Genomic DNA, 5,708 nt, shown 5'->3' on the forward strand with positions numbered 1-5,708 from the left:
TTCCTCTGCCTCCTAGAATTGTCCTGTGTTTTAGATCTGTCCTTTTCAGAGCAAGGAAAAATAGTAAGCTCATTTATCCTGAGTCTGTGGTTTTAGCTCTGGCTTCTCATCAGTCCTGGATATCTTCAGAGAGCAAAGATGTCAGGGTCCTACAGCTAGAAACCCAACAGTTGGTCTTGGATGGGGCCCAAGGATTGGGCTAAAACTTCCACGGGATGAGAACCACCAGGGTATTGTTACCTAAAAGCACCTCTTCAAAGAGAATCATGGAAAAAGTTCCAGGGACCAACTAATCTTGTCCTACTCCTACTCAGAATTTCCATAAAGCAGATTACTGCCACTCACTTTTACTTACAAGCTTCAAGCTAACCAAACTGGAAGTACAGTTCTTGCCATAAATAGGAAGCTCAAAAAATCTTGAAGTAATGCCAAGGTTAGTTCAATATGAAGTTTATATCTAGTAGCTGGTACCTTGTTCTGGAAATTCTGTGCCCATTCTGCCTCCTGGCTTGATTGTACCTAATTATCCCACCCTTAAATACCTCCCAGAATCTGGTTTACATCCTCTGCCTTGTGTCCTGTCCCTCATGTAATTCTTCAATACTAACCTGATGACAAACACATGGGCTTTGAGTTAGATCTTGTTCAAGTCTTGACCCCACCACTCTGTAATCAGAATTCCTTGGGACAATTATTTGGAGACTTGGTTTCTTCATCTGCAGAGTAAGGGTGATTTTACCTATTCTATCCCAGTTCAGAGTTTGACACACAGTAAATATTCAACAATTGTGAGGTCCCTTTCCTCTCAAATCTCGCTGTTTACCTTGTACTTATTTCTACCTATTATTTATATGACCCATAACCCCAATGGTTTTTAAAGGTAGGATTTCAAGTATCAGTAGGAAGATATTTCAGGCACAGCAAGAGCTTTGTGTTGCAATTGAAATTATAGCCTACTGGTCCCCAGTAACTCTATCTTAGCTCCCACCATAAGGGGTCTGTCCTAGGCATTCAGGGCAGTGATGAGATGAAAGAAACTAATGGATGCAATGGGAGGAGTGAACTGAAGAAACCCTTGATAGTCACTAGTGGGAAGCTGAAAAATAAACCCAGAGAAGACCTGGAAAGGGCAGACCACCAGATGTCTAGCTAGGAAGCAGAAATCCTGGCTGGAGTCTGTTTCAAACCACAAAATCTGAATTTGGGGAAGAAAGCATTAAAAACAATAAATTACCAAATTTAAGATTCAACTGCCTCAAACTGTAACAACTTAGGCACTTGTAAAAGAGAAGTATTCCAGATGGCAAAGTGGAAGGATGAATTATAGAGAAGGAAGTGGCTAATATCCTGTGCAAGACTTTGAAGCAATACAAAGAGGTTTCCTTGAAGGAACAGGCTAGGGGAGCCTGGTGTTTCTAGGAAACAGAAATGGGGTGCCATTAGATTATGGTCAGCTGGCCTGCTGGCCAGTCCTGGGTGCTCAGGGCTCAGGGCTCAGGTTTGTTTCAAATTGCCTTCTGTCTTCTAGGAGATTCTGTAACAAATGGCCCTGGTGCCTTAGGAGGGCATCTGGAATGACCACTTTGTAAAATGGATAGGACTTTGCATTGACATAGTCCATCTGGCCTCGCTACTTAATTCAGGATCCCATGGGCCTAGGTATGATTTCAACATCACTTTTCATCTTGTATCTCCTTTTATACAAGGCCACTCCAACCCTGGAACCAAGGAGATTGAATCTGAACAGGTAAACTGAAAACAGGTGAAGGACTCTGATTGCATCCTGGTCAAAGGGGCTTCTCAAAATGTAGTCCTCAGACTGCATAATCTGACTACATGATACCTCAGCACCACCTGGGAGATTATTAGAAATGCAGCACCCCAGTTGGTCTGTGGTGAGCCATAGACACTGACTGGCCTTTGTTTCACAGGATGGGGTTTGTTAAAAGTGTCAAGAATAAGGCTTATTTCAAGAGATACCAAATGAAATTTAGAAACAGATGAGAGGGTAAAATGATTACTATGCTTGGAAACACTTGGTAATTCAGGATAAAAATAAGTACAACACATCTAAATAGAGGATGATAGTTCATGCATATCATTTGTCAGATTGCTTATGCCTGTAGAGAAGGAGATATGATAGTTTGTGTAGCTTTGCTCTTGAGCTCCCAAAGTGTGAAGGTTGGCCTGACAAATTATGTTGCAGCATATTGTACCAGCCTGCTGCTGGCCTGCAGTCTTCTTAACTCATTTGGTATGGACAAGACCTATGAAGGCCAAATGGAGGTGACTAGAGATGAATACAATGTGGAAAGCACTGATGGTCAACCTGGTACCTTCAGCTGCTATTTGGATACAGGGCTTGCCAGAACTACTACTAGAAATAAAGTTTATGGGGCCCTCAAGGGAGCTGTGGATGGAGGCTTGTCTATCCTTCACAGTTCAAACAATTCCCTGGTATAGTTCAGAAAGCAAGGAATTCAATGTAGAAGTATACTGGAAGAACATCCTGGGTCAGAAAGTTGCAGATTATATGCATTACCTAGTGGGAAAAGATGAAGATTCTTACAAGAAACAATTCTCTCATTACATAAGGAACAACATAACTCCAGACATGATGGGGATGTTTAAGAAAGCTCACACTGCTATATGAGAGAATCCAGTTTATAAGAAGAAGCCTAAGAAATAAGTTAAGAAGAAGAGGTGAAACCGTCCCCCCAAATGTCTCTTGTCCAGAAGAAAGATTAGGTAGTTCAGAAGGCAAGATTCCTTAGAGTTTAGGAGCAGGCTGCTGAGAGCTAATAAACCAAACCACAATTTTCTATGAAGATTTTTCAGATAAAGACAATAATAAACTTATTCACCAGGCAGCTAAAAAAAAGGGGGAATGAAGCACCCCAAGTCTATCAAATCAAAACCTGCAATTTAACATGATCTGTGGGTGTTTCATACATATGTTAAGGTTTAAGAAACAGTATACTACTAGATTATATATGCAAAGGAGGAATATAGGCCCACAAAGGTATTTGTATGCATAAGGAAGGACACAGTCCATGTCCAATCATTTCAATAATACTGCACCTCATGGAGTCTACAAGTTCCTAATATCACTGCCAAGGCATTTTTCTCAATATGACTAATAAAGGCCTTTTGGTCTGAAATTGGGTCCATAAGTAAAGGGGCATCCAGTCCTCAATCTCAGTCTCAATTATTTTACTGTTTCTCCTCTTGTCATGCAGCAATCCATACCAACTGAAGGAAAGTCATAACATACAGGAAGCTGCATAAAACCCTCTACTGGTTTGCTATCACACTCACAATAGTTCAGATTCCTTATTGTGGTCTCACAGGGCCCTTCATTCTCTGGCACCTGACTACTTTTCAGAATTTATTTCTTGCCCTCTCTAACGCTGTTCCAGCCATTCTTGCCCTTTTCTTTTTGGAACACACCAAGTTCATTCCAAGCTCTGAACATTTCCAGTCATTCTTTCCTCTATGGGAATGCACTTTCTTCCCTTATGTCTTACCATGAGTCCTAATCATGTATGTCTCAGCACACACACAAAAAAATGCTTTCCTAGAAAGACCAACACTGCTACTCTATCTGAAAAATCCTACCCCAACTATTCTAGCTGTATCAGATTATTCTGTGTGATTTTCTTCATTGAATTTAATGTTACCTGGTATTCTAGTGTTTATATTTACTGATTTACTTCTCCCCTGCCACATATAATAGAAACTTTAGAAAAGCAGATTCCTCTTCCTGACTGCTGTATCCCCAGTGCTTAGAACAATGCCTGACAAAGTATTTTTTCAATGAATGTTTCCTAAATGTGAGTGAATGATAGCAGTAAGGTGAAACTACTGGCTTCTCAGTTATCTGTGCATTCCCACTTTCTGTGCTCTAATCACCCCAATTATGCCCGCAGATAACTCAGAAGGGCTTAGATGGCAGAGCCTGAGTCAATGATGCTTTAGGTCTGACCCACAGGATTGAGACAGGTCACACTGTGGTCACTTCAGGGCTGTGTAGTGACTATTCAATTCAATACAGTTTTATAAACCTTTGTCCATGCACAAGGCACTGTGGAATAAAGGCAAAATATAAATATAAGGCCAAAGGTATTCCAGGAAGGCAAAATGGAATTTACAAAGGTATAAAAGCAAGAAAGGGGGTTGGGAGAACTGTAAGTAGTTTGGTGATACCAGGATGCAAAGTGCACAGTTTGGGCAGGCAGAAGGAAATAAGGCTGGGGAAGGAAACAGAGAGCTTGTAATAATACATCTCCTTGAGATGCTGGACCTACTTTATGTTTGAGGTCAGATGCAAATATCTCAAATTCTTTTTAGTCCAAAAGAGCCAGCAGTGAATTTAGCTGAGAGCATGTTGTAACCTCTAGCCCTCCTCTGCGCTCCCTTTGGGCACCATGAGCACCATACCCAGCAATCTCAAAAGCCCTCACATGCTGGACCCATTAGGCACTGCATACTCCTCTGTCTGAGTCATTTCCCCCTCTGCCAATGGTGACAAACCCAGAGGAATTCTCCATTAATTGAATCTGAGATGACTCACTCTAAACCAGGGACTTGAAACTTGAAAATCTCAGCAGCAATACCTTGGCAGTAAGACTCTTGGTTTCAGTTGTCCAGCTTATTGTCTGGAGAGCCAGTGGGTGTGAGAGGATAGAGTAGAGGGTATCTGGCGGGGGGTGGGCTTTGGAGCAGGAACTCTGGGTTTTCTCAGACAGCTGGAAAGACAACAGCACCCACTATATGTCATTGCTTGTTTAAATTCCAGCTGGTTGCCAAAGGCTAAAAAATGATATTCAAACACACTTTGTTTGGCACACCTATTTTGTTTACAGTATTTGATGCAGTATTTAAAAATAAAGAGCTTTTGGGGCACCTGGGTGGCTCAGTCAGTTAAGCGTCCGACTTTGGTTCAGGTCATGATTTCAAGGTCCATGAGTTCAAGCCCCACATCGGGCTCTGTGCTGACAGCTCAGAGCCTGAAGCCTGCTTTGGATTCTGTGTCTCCCTCTCTCTCTGTCCCTCCCCCACTCACACTCTGTTTCTCTCTCTTCCTCAAAAATAAATGAACATTAAAAAATTTTTAAATAAAAAAAAGAGCTTTCATGTTAAATTCTGTATTTCTGAATTCTCTCAAAAATTTAAAAGACCTGGCAATAACCTACTCCAAAATGGATGCCCTTTATATAGTCTGTGTGCTCCCAAAGTTTCCATGGTCTACACCCCAAGTTTTACATTCTCGTGCTCCTACACTTATACTCAGAATGCTTCATTGGTTTATTGTCCCTTATGGCCCCTGTAGGATTTGAGTTTGCAACCCCTATTCTGAAGCTATCATCAAGAGGACAAACTCTGATGATATTTTCAGTAATAGGAAAGGACCTCAAAGTATTATCTCTCTGGAAAATTTCACCTACTCAGTGCTGAAAAATTTATTAGAAAGTAATATAATAAAAGGGCATGAAAATGACCAATCTCTACCCTCTACATCTTCTCTCCTGGAAGAACACATTACTTATATTTGAGGCTGGGGTTTAGTTTCTTTATTGTCTTTTGTTCCTCATCATAATTGCATCATGGTATATATTTAACTATTGCCAAATAAATAGGTAAGGAATGAAATGACATTGCTGCTCTAGGTCTTATGCATCTGGTACCCTCCCCCAGGAGACCTGACA

At 41.2% G+C, this 5,708-nt stretch overlaps 1 pseudogene; it reads left to right on the plus strand.

Moving 5' to 3' along the window:
* The first annotated feature begins 1,926 nt into the window (after nucleotides 1-1,926).
* On the plus strand, nucleotides 1,927-2,871 carry LOC121010700 (60S ribosomal protein L5-like; annotated as a pseudogene).
* The last annotated feature ends 2,837 nt before the right edge of the window (nucleotides 2,872-5,708 follow it).

Source organism: Herpailurus yagouaroundi, unplaced genomic scaffold, assembly GCF_014898765.1.
Source record: "Herpailurus yagouaroundi ecotype Mexico unplaced genomic scaffold, PumYag 29, whole genome shotgun sequence".
Classification (NCBI taxonomy): Eukaryota; Metazoa; Chordata; class Mammalia; order Carnivora; family Felidae; genus Herpailurus; species Herpailurus yagouaroundi.